Here is a 13,995-nt window from a genome sequence, read left to right on the forward strand (position 1 = left end):
TCCGGTAACCGCTACATGCGCCCCCCCAGAATTAACTTGCACCGGGAGAGTCAGTTTGAGGGGGGTCTTGATGACCCGGCCGAAACGATCCCTGGCGATTCGTGTGGGGGTGGTAGGTGGCGTGGCGGTGGATGGTCGGGCGGGGGGCTTGGTTGACGGGGGACGGCCCCGTCGTGGAGGAAGGGCCAACCGTGGAGGTTGGTCGAGGTCCAAATGGGCCGGCTTGAGGCGGTCCACGGAGATGTGGTCCGGTTTGCCGCTGATGTCCATGATGAACGACTTGTCGTGCCTCTTCAGGACCCGGAAAGGTCCATCGTACGGCGGCCGGAGCGGCCCCCGGTGTGCGTCGTTCCGGATGGAAACGTACTCCGCAGTGCGAAGTGCTGGGGGGACGTGGGGTTGGGGGCAGCCGTGATGGGACGTTGGCACGGGGGCAAACCTCCTGGCGGCCTCCTGGAGGACCGAGCGTTGGCGAGCCGCGGACCAGGGGCCGGTGGCGTCGGGGATGAACTCGCCCGGCACGAGCAGTGGCTAGCCGTAGACCAGCTCGGTGGTGGAAGCCTGGAGGTCCTCTTTAGGGGCCATTCGGAGGCCCAATAGGACCCACGGGAGCCTGTCAGCCCAACCGTCGTCCTGGAGGCTGGCCCTGAGAGCGGCCTTCATTGAGCGGTGGAACCGCTCGCACAAGCCGTTGGCTTGGGGGTGGTAGGCCGTGGTGCAGTGTAGCTTGACCCCCAAGGCCTGGGCGACCGCGCCCCAAAGCTCAGAGGTAAATTGCGGGCCTCTGTCGGAGGAGATGTCCGAGGGGGCGCCGAAACGGGCAATCCAGGTGCCAATGAAGGCCTGCGCCACATCGGCGGATGTTGTTGATGCCAGCGGGACGGCCTCCAACCACCTGGTGGTCCTGTCCACCATCGTGAGGAGGTGGGTGAAGCCCCGCGAGGAGGGAAGGGGTCCCACCAGGTCCACATTGACGTGGTCGAAGCGCCACGCGGGCACGTCGAATGGTGCCATCGGGGCCTGGGTGTGCCGGTGGACGTTCGCACCCTGGCAGGTGACACAGGCGTTGGCCCAGTCGCGGACGTCCTTACGGAGCCCGTGCCAGACGAATTTCGCTGCCATGAGCTTCTGCGACGCTTTCCGGCCCGGGTGGGAAAGGCCGTGGAGGGCGTCAAAAATGTGCCGCTGCCATCCGGTGGGCACGATGGGGCGAGGTTGGCCCAGGGAAACGTCGCACAGGAGAACTGTGCCTGTGTCCTCGAAGGGGATGTCGGCCAACCGCAGGCCTGTGTCCGCTGTCCGGAGGGCTTGCACCGTGGGGTCGGCGGTCTGGTCGGCCGCCATGCGGGCGAAGTCCACACCGAGGTGGACGGCGTTCGCGCCGGACCGGGAGAGGCAATCGGCCACACCGTTGTCCTTGCCCGCGACGTGCCGGATGTCCGTCGTAAATTCGGATACGGCGGAGAGGTGGCGCTGCTGGCGGGCCGACCATGGCTCTGCAACCTTGGCCATGGCAAAGACCAGGGGTTTGTGGTCCACAAACGCCGTGAACGGGCGGCCCTCTAAAAGATGGCGGAAGTGGCGAACGGCCAGGTAAAGGCCGAGGAGCTCATGGTCGAAAGCGCTATACTTGCGCTCGTTAGGGCGAAGCTGTCGGCTGAAGAAGGCCAGCGGTTGCCAAGCCCCGTTCACCCACTGTTCATGCACGGTGCCCACCGCGTAGTCGGAAGCGTCCGTGGTGAGGGCGATGGGTGTGTCGAGCGACGGGTGCGCCAGCATGGTCGCGTTGGCGAGGGCCAGCTTAGCGCCCGTGAACGCCTCGTCCATCTCTTTGGTCCAGGCGACATCGTGCTTGGCCGGCTTGCCACGGAGGGCTTCGTACAGGGGGCGCATGAGTTGGGGCGCGAGGCACGAACCGGTGGTAGAAATTTACAATTCCCAAAAATTCCTGTAGAGCCTTGATGGAGCAGGGGCATGGGAAACTTGTGACTACCTCCACCTTGGTCGGCAGCGGAACGGCCCCGCGCTTCGTGATGCGGTGCCCCAGGAAGTCGACGGCCGTTACGCCAAACTGGCATTTCGCCGGGTTGATGATGAGACCGTGCTGGCCGAGGCGCTCAAAAAGTGTGCGCAGGTGGATGAGGTGCTCCGCCCGGGAAGTGTTGGCGACGAGAATGTCGTCCAAGTAGACGAAAAGGAAGGTGAGGTCGCGCAGCACGCTGTGCATCAGCCGTTGGAAGGCCTGGGCCGCGTTCTTAAGGCCGAACGGCACGCGAAGGAACTCGAAGAGGCCAAAAGGTGTAATTACCGCCATCTTCGGCACGTCGGCCGGCCGGACGGGTACCTGGTGGTAGCCCCGAATCAGGTCGACTTTGGAAAAGATCACCCGCCCCGCCAAACGGGCGGAAAAGTCCTGTATATGTGGTATCGGGTACCGGTCGGGGGTGGTGGCGTCGTTGAGACCGCGTTAACCGCTGCATGGTCGCCATCCGCCACCCGGTTTGGGCACGATGTGCAAGGGCGAGGCCCACGTGCTATTCGAGCGCCGCACAATGCCCAATCGCTCCAGCGCGTCGAAATCCGCCTTTGCCATGGCGAGTTTAGCCGGGTCAAGGCGACGAGCCCTAGTGTAGACCGGTGGACCTGTGGTCGGGATGTGGTGTTCGACGCCGTGTTTGACGGCGACGGTCGAAAACGTCGGCTGCATGAGGGCAGGAAACTCGGCGAGTAGGCGGGTGAAATCGTCCGCGGCCGGGAGAGCGCAGGCTAGCTTGGTTGATGTGGAGCTGCTCAATGAGCAAGCGAGCGAGCTGAGGTTCTCCGCGTTGCTGAGCCGACGCCGTTTGACGTCAACCAAAAGCCCATGCGCGCAAAGAAAATCTGCACCCAGCAAGGCCATGGGTACGTTCGCCGTGATGAAGTCCCACCTGAAGCGCTGGCCCCCGAAGCAGAATGCGACGCTGCGTGAACCGAAGGTGCGGATGGAGGAGCCGTTTGCGGCGACCAAGGCAGGGCCGCAAAGCGCGGCCTGTTTGTCCTGCACCGAGGCGGGTATCACGCTCAGCTGAGCGCTGGTGTCGCACAAAAAACGCCGCCCGGACGCTGTGTCCGTAATAAACAGAAGGCTGCCTGAATGGCCGACGCTCATGGCAGGCAGCGAGCGCTGGCCTGGTCATTTCCCGACATGCCGAAAGTGCAAGGTGGGCGGCACGTTCTGGCCTTCTGCCCGAACCTGGCGTGGTAGTAGCACATGGTCCGCTCTGGTGGAGGCTCCGGCGTTCGCGTCGGGTTCGGTCGACGGGGCGTCGCGGCGGCCGCTGCCGCCAGTGGCGCTAACTCGGCTGGTGGTGGCGCCGGTCGTGGCGCGGGCGTTGCCTCGGTCGGCCCAGGGTTCCAGGCGGCTGCTCCGACGTGTCGCCTGTCCGAGAAAAATTTATCGGCCTCCTTAGCCAGGGTGCAAGGGTCCATCATGGGCGAATTAGCCAAAGCTAATTCTACCTGCCCGGGTAGCTGCCGGAGGAACAGCTCGCGGAAGAGGAAATCTGGGCTTTGGTCGCCGAGTAGAGCAAGCATGTTGTCCATGCGTTCGGATGGACGGACCTCACCCAGCTCCGGGAGGTCGAGCAGTTGTCGCGCGCGTTCGGTCTCCGTGAGTCCAAACGCACCGAGGAGTAGGCCTTTGAGCGCGCCGTATTTGTCGGCGTTCGGCGGGTTCTGTAGGAAGCTCAGGACCCGGGCGGCAGTGGAGGCGTTGAGCGCGTAGACCACATGGTGGTAGCGCGTCGTGTCCTCCGTAATGTTCCGCAGGGCGAATTGAGAAGCCGCTTGGGCGAACCAGACGGCTGCGTGCGATTCCCAAAAGCCAGGGAGCTTCAAAGCTACAGATGACTCCATCGCCGTGTTCTTGAAAAGGGGTCACCAATTGTGGAGCTATGCTCTCACGATAAAGCCGGACAAAATGGACAACACCAGGAACGAAGTTTCACTGAGCTATTTATTTCTAGCTCAACTCAAAAGCACTGAAAAGCCCGATAGAACGGGCGGCAATTTATAACCAAAGTTCACCACACAAAAGCCACGCCTCTCAGGCGGGGCGTGGTATGCAAATCGTTAAGCCACGCCTCTCAACGCGGCGTGGTATGCAAACCAAGTGTCCGCCCGGGCAAGGCAAGTCCGGGCGAGCCCGGGCAAGTGACCGCCCGCCGGTTACGTCATCGGCCGCTGCAAGGAGATTGTGTAATGCTTCCGGTAACCGCTACAATGTGATGAATAATGACCATGGATGGGGTCATGTGATGAATAATGACCATGGATGGGGTCGTCTTGTGATGAATAATGACCATGGATGGGGTCGTCTTGTGATGAATAATGACCATGGATGGGGTCAGGTGATGAATAATGACTATGGATGGGGTCGTCTTGTGATGAATAATGACCATGGATGGGGTCGTCATGTGATGAATAATGACCATGGGGATGACCATGGATGGGGTCGTCATGTGATGAATAATGACCATGAATGGGGTCGTCATGTGATGAATAATGACCATGGATGGGGTCGTCTTGTGATAAATAATGACCATGGATGGGGTCGTCATGTGATGAATAATGACCATGGATGGGGTCGTCATGTGATGAATAATGACCATGGATGGGGTCGTCTTGTGATGAATAATGACCATGGATGGGGTCGTCATGTGATGAAAAATGACCATGGATGGGGTCGTCATGTGATGAATAATGACCATGGATGGGGTCGTCTTGTGATGAATAATGACCATGGATGGGGTCATGTGATGAATAATGACCATGGATGGGGTGGTTTTTGTGGACATGTGAATTGAGGAATTGAGAGGGGAGAATGAACACGGTTTCTCCTTCTCCTTCCCCTGAGAATGAATCGTGAACAAGCGCAAGATTTGATGCTGGCGAATGGAAAAGACCAAATTTTCAACATTTCCCTTCATGATAAAGGTGTCGACCCAAGGGGTTTACAACGGTCACATGACCGTGAGTCACCGACTTTCCTCGCATGACGTCATACTTCACGTCCGGGAAGTTACGCCCGCGACGTGCCGACGTCGTTGCTGGGAAACTCGTTACGTCGGCAAGTTTAGAAGAGGGACAGACGGGCTCGACTGGAGCGGCCACCGGAACACGGTCACCTTTAATAACCCGTCGAACGGCGGCAATCGGGACGTTCCGGAGGTGTTTTCGCGGTCACGAGCCGCGACTCGCTCGAGCTGAGGTAAGACCGGACCGAGCGCCATGTCTGCGGAAGGACGCGCTCACCGTCCCCGATGTCCTCCTTTGTGTCTGCTCGGTCGCGTCCTCGTGTCTTTGTCTCTCTGCGTCGACCGGAAATGATTACCTAGTAGTAGTACGGACCAGGTTCGCTTCCCGCCGTTCGGATCACCATTTGGAGTCATCCTTGAGGTAACATTTCTATTGTTATTCACTGTAATCCGCCCTTTACAAAATGTCACATCGTTTAAACTCGTCATCGCGATTTGTGATCTTAATCTTATTCTGGATGGAACGGAAAACACACCTATCGCTCGGTGAACACACCTATCGCTCGGTAAACACACCTACCGCTCGGTGAACACACCTATCGCTCGGTGAACACACCTATCGCTCGGTGAACACACCTATCGCTCGGTGAACACACCTATCGCTCGGTGAACACCCCTATCGCTCGGTGAACACACCTATCGCTCGGTGAACACACCTATCGCTCGGTGAACACACCTATCGCTCGGTGTACACACCTATCGCTCGGTGAACACACCTATCGCTCGGTGAACACACCTATCGCTCGGTGAACACACCTATCGCTCGGTGCACACCCATCACTCCGTGCACACACCCATCGCTCGGTGAACACCCCTATCGCTCGGTGAACACACCCATCGCTCGGTGCACACACCCATCGCTCGGTGCACACACCTATCGCTCGGTGCACACACCCATCGCTCGGTGCACACACCCATCGCTCGGTGCACACACCCATCGCTCGGTGAACACACCTATCGCTCGGTGAACACACATATCGCTCGGTGTACACACCCATCGCTCGGTGAACACACCCATCGCTCGGTGAACACACATATCGCTCGGTGAACACACCTATCGCTCGGTGAACACACCCATCGCTCGGTGAACACACCCATCGCTCGGTGAACACACATATCGCTCGGTGTACACACCTATCGCTCGGTGTACACACCTATCGCTCGGTGAACACACCCATCGCTCGGTGAACACACATATCGCTCGGTGTACACACCTATCGCTCGGTGTACACACCTATCGCTCGGTGAACACCCCTATCGCTCCGTGAACACACCTATCGCTCGGTGAACACACATATCGCTCGGTGAACACACCTATCGCTCGGTGAACACACATATCGCTCGGTGAACACACCTATCGCTCGGTGAACAAACCTATCGCTCGGTGAACACCCCTATCGCTCCGTGCACACACCTATCGCTCGGTGCACACACCTATCGCTCGGTGCACACACCTATCGCTCGGTGAACACAGCTATCGCTCGGTGTGCACACCTATCGCTCTGTGAACACAGCTATCGCTCGGTGTGCACACCTTCGTGCTGTGAACGACATACTCGCAATGGATGCGTTGAAAAAGAAAAAAAAAAAGCTCACCCAGGGGTGACGTGTAAATAAATAAATACATACAGTTTGCATATAAAATGTTTATTTATATTTTCTTTAAAATTGTACAATTATACACTATACAGTACACCTGTATTGGTGTTTAAAATTGTACAATTACTGTATACACCATACAGTACACCTGTTTTGGTGTTTAAAATTGAACAATTATACACTATACAGTACACCTGTATTGTTGTTTAAAATTGTACAATTATACACCATACAGTACACCTGTTTTGGTGTTTAAAATTGTACAATTATACACCATACAGTACACCTGTTTTGGTGTTTAAAATTGTACAATTATACACTATACAGTACACCTGTATTGTTGTTTAAAATTGTACAATTATACACCATACAGTACACCTGTTTTGGTGTTTAACTTGTACAATTATACACCATACAGTACACCTGTATTGGTGTTTAACATTGTACAATTATACACCATACAGTACACCTGTATTGGTGTTTAACATTGTACAATTATACACCATACAGTACACCTGTATTGGTGTTTAACATTGTACAATTATACACCATACAGTACACCTGTATTGGTGTTTAACATTGTACAATTATACACCATACAGTACACCTGTATTGGTGTTTAACATTGTACAATTATACACCATACAGTACACCTGTATTGGTGTTTAACATTGTACAATTATACACCATACAGTACACCTGTTTTGGTGTTTAACTTGTACAATTATACACTATACAGTACACCTGTATTGGTGTTTAAAATTGTACAATTATACACCATACAGTATACCTGTATTGGTGTTTAACATTGTACTATTATACACTATACAGTACACCTGTATTGGTGTTTAAAATTGTACAATTATACACTATACAGTACACCTGTACTGGTGGTGTTTACAATAATTGTACAATTATACACTATACAGTACACCTGTATTGGTGTTTAACATTGTACAATTATACACTATACAGTACACCTGTATTGATGTTTAACATTGTACAATTATACACTATACAGTACACCTGTATTGGTGTTTAACATTGTACAATTATACACTGTACAGTACACCTGTTTTGGTGTTTACAATAATTGTACAATTATACACCATACAGTGCACCTGTATCGGTGTTTACAATAATTGTACAATTATACACTATACAGTACACCTGTATTGGTGCTTACAATTGTACAATTATACACGAAACAGTACACCTGTATTGGTGTTTAACATTGTACAATTATGCACTACACAGTACACCTGTATTGGTGTTTAACATTGTACAATTATACACTGTACAGTACACCTGTTTTGGTGATTACAATAATTGTACAATTATACACTATACAGTACACCTGTATTGGTGTTTAAAATTGTACAATTGTACACTGTACATTACACCTGTATTGGTGTTTACAATTGTACAATTATACACCATACAGTACACCTGTATTGGTGTTTAACATTGTACAATTATACACTATACAGTACACCTGTATTGGTGTTTAACTTGTACAATTATACAATATACAGTACACCTGTATTGGTGTTAAACATTGTACAATTATACACTATACAGTACACCTGTATTGGTGTTTAACATTGTACAATTATACACTATACAGTACACCTGTATTGATGTTTAACATTGTACAATTATACACTATACAGTACACCTGTATTGGTGTTTAACATTGTACAATTATCCACTATACAGTACACCTGTATTGATGTTTAACATTGTACAATTATACACTATACAGTACACCTGTATTGATGTTTAACATTGTACAATTCCACACTATACAGCACACCTGTATTGGTGTTTAACATTGTACAATTATACACGATACAGTACACCTGAATTGGTGTTTAACATTGTCCAATTATACACTATACAGTACACCTGTATTGATGTTTAACATTGTACAATTCCACACTATACAGCACACCTGTATTGGTGTTTAACATTGTACAATTATACACGATACAGTACACCTGAATTGGTGTTTAACATTGTCCAATTATACACTATACAGTACACCTGTATTGGTGTTTAACATTGTACAATTATACAATATACAATACACCTGTATTGATGTTTAACATTGTACAATTATACACTATACAGTACACCTGTATTGATGTTTAACATTGTACAATTCCACACTATACAGCACACCTGTATTGGTGTTTAACATTGTACAATTATACACGATACAGTACACCTGAATTGGTGTTTAACATTGTCCAATTATACACTATACAGTACACCTGTATTGGTGTTTAACATTGTACAATTATACAATATACAGTACACCTGTATTGGTGTTTAACATTGTACAATTATACACCATACAGTACACCTGTATTGGTGTTTAACATCGTCCAATTATACACTATACAGTACACCTGTATTGGTGTTTAACATTGTACAATTATACACCATACAGTACACCTTTATTGGTGTTTACAATTGTACAATTATACACTATACAGTACACCTTTATTGGTGTTTAACATTGTACAATTATACACTATACAGTACACCTGTACGGCATTGGAAAATTAATTCATAACCTGTGTTTATTGGACAATGTTGTACTGTGTGTGTCATTCTGAACTACCCTCATTTATTTAATCACAGGCGATACGTGTACCTGTACCTGGACGTTCCCCTGTAGCTGTTCCTGCACCTGTACCATAGGAAGAGTCGGGTGAATGAAACACGTTACATGTTAGTTCCGTTTGACGTAACAATGTTAAATAGGTATGAAGTTTTAAAGGGCTTGATTAACCTGTGGATTCGACCCAAACCTGAAGGTCTGACAAACGACCTTGTTGGTTCTACCTGTCCCTGGTGGTTCTACCTATCCCTGTTGCTCGCCATGTTCAAAATTGGGACACAAGGTGTGTGTTTTCAATAAGAGCGGAAACCAGCCCTCCCTGTCCACCCTCGAGTCCCCCAGCTGTGCCATTGTTGATGTGTAAGCACTGGAAAAAAAACGAATGAGGAAGTTAGACATTTTCCAGCGAAGAGGGAGGAGAAGAGAGGAGCAGGAAGAATATGAGAGAGAGAAGAGAGAGGAGAGTTGGGATGAAGTCGAGAGGGGAGGAAGGAGAAGAGAGGGGGAAGGAGAAGAGAGGGGGAAGGAGAAGAGAGGGGGAAGGAGAAGAGAGGGGGAAGGAGAAGAGAGGGGGAAGGAGAAGAGAGGGGGAAGGAGAAGAGAGGGGGAAGGAGAAGAGAGGAGGCAGGAGAAGAGAGGGGGAAGGAGAAGAGAGGGGGAAGGGAAGAGAGGGGGAAGGAGAAGAGAGGGGATGGAGAAGAGAGGAGGAGAAGAAGAGAGGGGAAGGAGAAGAGAGGGGGAAGGATAAGAGAGGGGGAAGGACAAGAGAGGGGAAGGAGAAGAGAGGGGGAAGGAGAAGAGAGGGGGAAGGAGAATAGAGGGGGAAGGAGAAGAGAAGGGGAAGGAGAAGAGAGGGGGAAGGAGAAGAGAGGGGGAAGGAGAAGAGAGGGGGAAGGAGAAGAGAGGGGGAAGGAGAAGAGAGGCGGAAGGAGAAGAGAGGGGGAAGGAGAAGAGAGGGGGGAGGAGGAGAAGAGAGGAGGGAGGAGGAGAAGAGAAGAGAGGAGGGAGAAGAGAAGAGAGGAGGGAGGAGGAGAAGAGAGGAGGGAGGAGGAGAAGAGAGGAGGGAGGAGGAGAAGAGAGGAGGAGGGAGGAGGAGAAGAGAGGAGGGAGGAGGAGAAGAGAGGAGGGAGGAGGAGAAGAGAGGGGGGAGGAGGAGAAGAGAGGGGAAATAAAAGAGAGGAGGAGGAGGAGAAGAAGAGAGGGGGAGAAGAAGAGAGGGGGAGAAGAAGAGAGGGGGAGAAGAAGAGAGGGGGAGAAGAAGAGAGGAGGAGAAGAAGAGAGGAGGAGAAGAAGAGAGGGGGAGAAGAAGAGAGGGGAAGGAGATGGAGAGATGAAGAGGAAGTTAAGAAATTGTAATTGTGTAAAGTTTAATCATCGTTATGTTTTTTTTATTTATAGGACAGGACAAAGGGAGATCAGTACTTTATTAATGGCGTTTCATCGTTTCTTCACTTGACGAGGCAAGAAACCGTTTTCCATAAGAATCCAACTTTTTAAACTTTACGACTTGTAAAGGTTTCCATTTGTATTGTTAAACGCACTCCACCTGCCCAGTAAGTGAAACACCAAGACGAGCTGATTTAATTTGAGCAGCACCGAGTCGAATCACAATGAAATCCTGAGATTGGCAAGATGGGGCGTTCAGAGAGTTCCACAAACGAGGTACTCGTGATAGTCAGAGAAACATCATTGCTTTGTTCATGTTTCCATGTACGAGTACTGCACATGCACACACACTCAATCAGTAAGGGAAGATCTTCCTTTACTAGTAATGTCAGCTTGTCTTTGGGGAAAAGATGAAGTTTCAGTTTGTTCGCATCTCAAAGACTTCCGAATGTGCTTGAAATTGTTGGCAGAATCCAAATTTGTTTTTACGTCTCCGCAGCCGAGGGTGCTGGAGGCATTAGGTTTTCAGGTTATCCTTGCGTCCCTCCGTCCGTGCTTCCGGCATGAACCACTGAAGGGATTTTCCCCAAACCTGGTAGAAAGGTGGATCATGATTAGCACATGAACTGATCAGATTTTTTGGGTCAAACGTTGAAAGGTCATGTGACCTTTTAGCTGAAAGTATCAGATTTTCGTTTCCATGATAACTTGTGAACAGCTCAAGGGATTTGGACCAAACGTGATACAGGTATGTAATACCATGCAATGATGAACTGATAGGATTTTTGGGGCAAAGGTCAGATGTCATGCTCCCTTCAGTTGAAAGCAGCTGATTTTCGTTATTGCGATAACTTATGAACCACTGAAGGGATTTTGACGGAACTTGGCAGAAGTATCTACCGTAATACGATGAAGAACTGATTACATTTTGGGCTCAAAAGGTCAATGTCCTCACGTCAAGTGCTGTTTCATTGAAGATCCGTGTTACTGCAATAACTTGTGAACCACTCGAGATTTCAACCACACTTGACACACTTATGGACTGTAATACAAAGATGAACGGATTCAAATTTAGATGGAATAGGTCAAAGGTCATGTCCCCTTTGAAAATCATGTTGCACACCATAACTTGAATCAGACGTTGTCTCTTATACTTATCTCAAAGGTCTCTCTCAAGAAACCTTTAATTTTTCATGTGACCTTCAATTTAGATGAAATGTAACTATGGGTTGATATCTAATGGGGGTGGACGCATGTCCATTGACGCATTTGCGCCAAATTCTACTTTCTAGTTTCTTACTATTATTGTTATTATTATCACCTCGCCACCGAAGGTGGGCGGATCTTATGTTTTCACCGCTGTCTCTCTGTCTGTTTGTCTGTGAACAGGATATTTCAAAAAGTTGTGGATGGATTCGGATAAAATTTGGCAGCGGTTGGGTGTGTGAGGACAAGTAGGATTAGATTTTGGTGAAGATCTAGATCCAGATCCACATACAAGTGATTCTTCACCACTGAGAGACGGGCGAAAATGATATGCAGCACAATATCTCAAAAAGTTGCGAACGTATTTAAAACAAGTCAGCAGACGACGATGGTTCACCAGCGAGCGGTATTCAATGACAAAGGACGGACTACTTTGAAATGGCCGTCCTTTGTGACCTTTAAAAGTCAAAACCGACATTGAAAATATATAAATAGGAATGTGTTATCTGTTATGAGACTAGTTAACTACACAATACCGAAAATTCGGTTCGATTCCGACAACGTTGAAAATTTGACCTTTGTGACCTTGAAATGTCAAAACGAAGGTTACTGACCTTGAAATGAGATAGAAAATAATGTATAATCAGTTATGGTGTTAGTTAGCTACACAATACCGAAAATTCGGTTCGATTCCGACAACTTTGAAACTTTGACCTTTGTGACCTTCAACGGTCAAAGGTTGAAGATTCTGAAATTTGTTGGAAAACTTGTATTTCATGATGTATGTGATAATATAAGATCATGTACGACATTTCACCCTATCAGGAAGCGAACAATGTAATAAAACCATCAAAAATCGACTTTTCTAAATTTCATGACCTTGACCTTGGGGCGAAAATGAAAAATCGAGCTCCGTGGGGCTTAGACACATGACATTTGCCTAACCAAATACCCAAACCCCTGTCAGATTCCATCAACTCCCTCGGACAAGATGTAGCTTGAACTCGATTACCCCCTAAAAAGACATCTTTTTCGGGCGTGGCTCTGCCCACAATGGGCACAATATGCCCACTCTAGGCAGGACACAACTAGATCATGATATCAACCTCCCACCCAAGTTTCATCAAGATCGGATGATATCATCGGGTAGTTATGCTGCGGACAGACAGACAGACACACACACATGACGAATATAGTGGTCACTTGATAACTCGTGAACCAAAAATATTGTTGTGGATCTGTCGCCGGCCTTCTCCCCTTATCAAGGGGGGATTAATCCCCTTGTCTTTACTGACCTTGCGTGACCCGAGACCTATTACGTCCCTTCCGAACAGCGCTAAATAGGGTTTCAGGATCAAATTCGCTGTTACCTAAGTACTAGCGCTGCCCTGGAAGCGAGGGAATAAGCCTCGCACAAACCACGTGTGATGGTGATACGCCGAGCGGTTTGCGTACACGTGATCCGCGCTATTATTAGTTACTAGACCCGATTGGAGCGATCTTATTCGTACCACGCTTAGTCAATGGAGAAATCACAAAGGCGATCGAATTGAAAAGGAAAGGAAGAACAAATATGTTTAATTATGATTGCACGTATTTACAGCTCAGGACGAAGAGACACAGGGAAATCCTTAAACAGTCTTACTCTTAATACCCCAGGACAAACGGGCCCGTCTGACACACACACTCACATGGGGATTGCTGATGGGCAGGATGATGTTCACCAGCGCCGCGGTGGTCGTACAGGATCGGCTCCGTCTCACTCTCAGTCTCCACGGTCCCCGGCACGTCCCACGAAGATGAAGGTAGGCGAAGGCAGGACCGCGTATCGTGTCGCTCCAACAAAGCGGGTAATCTCGGGGCGAACGGTAGAGGGCGGACTTTGCGCGGCTGGCGGTTACTCAGCCGCGTTCACTCGCTTTGGCCGAACCGCGTGAGTTATCAACACCCTGTCTGCGCCCACGTATTCCACGTAACAAAGTTCATACAGTGCGAAGGATCCTTTCCAAGCGCGTCTCCTTAGAATCCTCTCATAAACTCCGCACCAGCTCAGCGCACCTCCCTCGATAACTCTCAAGTCCTTCCCTCCGCGAGTCCTGT

General features: G+C 49.6%; 1 protein-coding gene across 2 annotated transcripts in view; it reads left to right on the forward strand.

The window, feature by feature from the left end:
- Positions 1 to 5,061: 5,061 nt before the first annotated feature.
- The window catches only part of ZNFX1 (zinc finger NFX1-type containing 1), a 173,630-nt gene continuing 164,696 nt past the window's right edge, over positions 5,062 to 13,995 (forward strand). For both annotated transcript variants that reach the window (XM_068108680.2, XM_068108679.2), the window contains exon 1: positions 5,062 to 5,248. The gene's annotated coding sequence lies outside the window, so the exon portion shown is untranslated. The remainder of the gene's footprint in view (positions 5,249 to 13,995) is intronic.

Source organism: Myxine glutinosa, chromosome 2, assembly GCF_964187855.1.
Source record: "Myxine glutinosa chromosome 2, kmMyxGlut1.1, whole genome shotgun sequence".
Lineage (NCBI taxonomy): Eukaryota > Metazoa > Chordata > Myxini > Myxiniformes > Myxinidae > Myxine > Myxine glutinosa.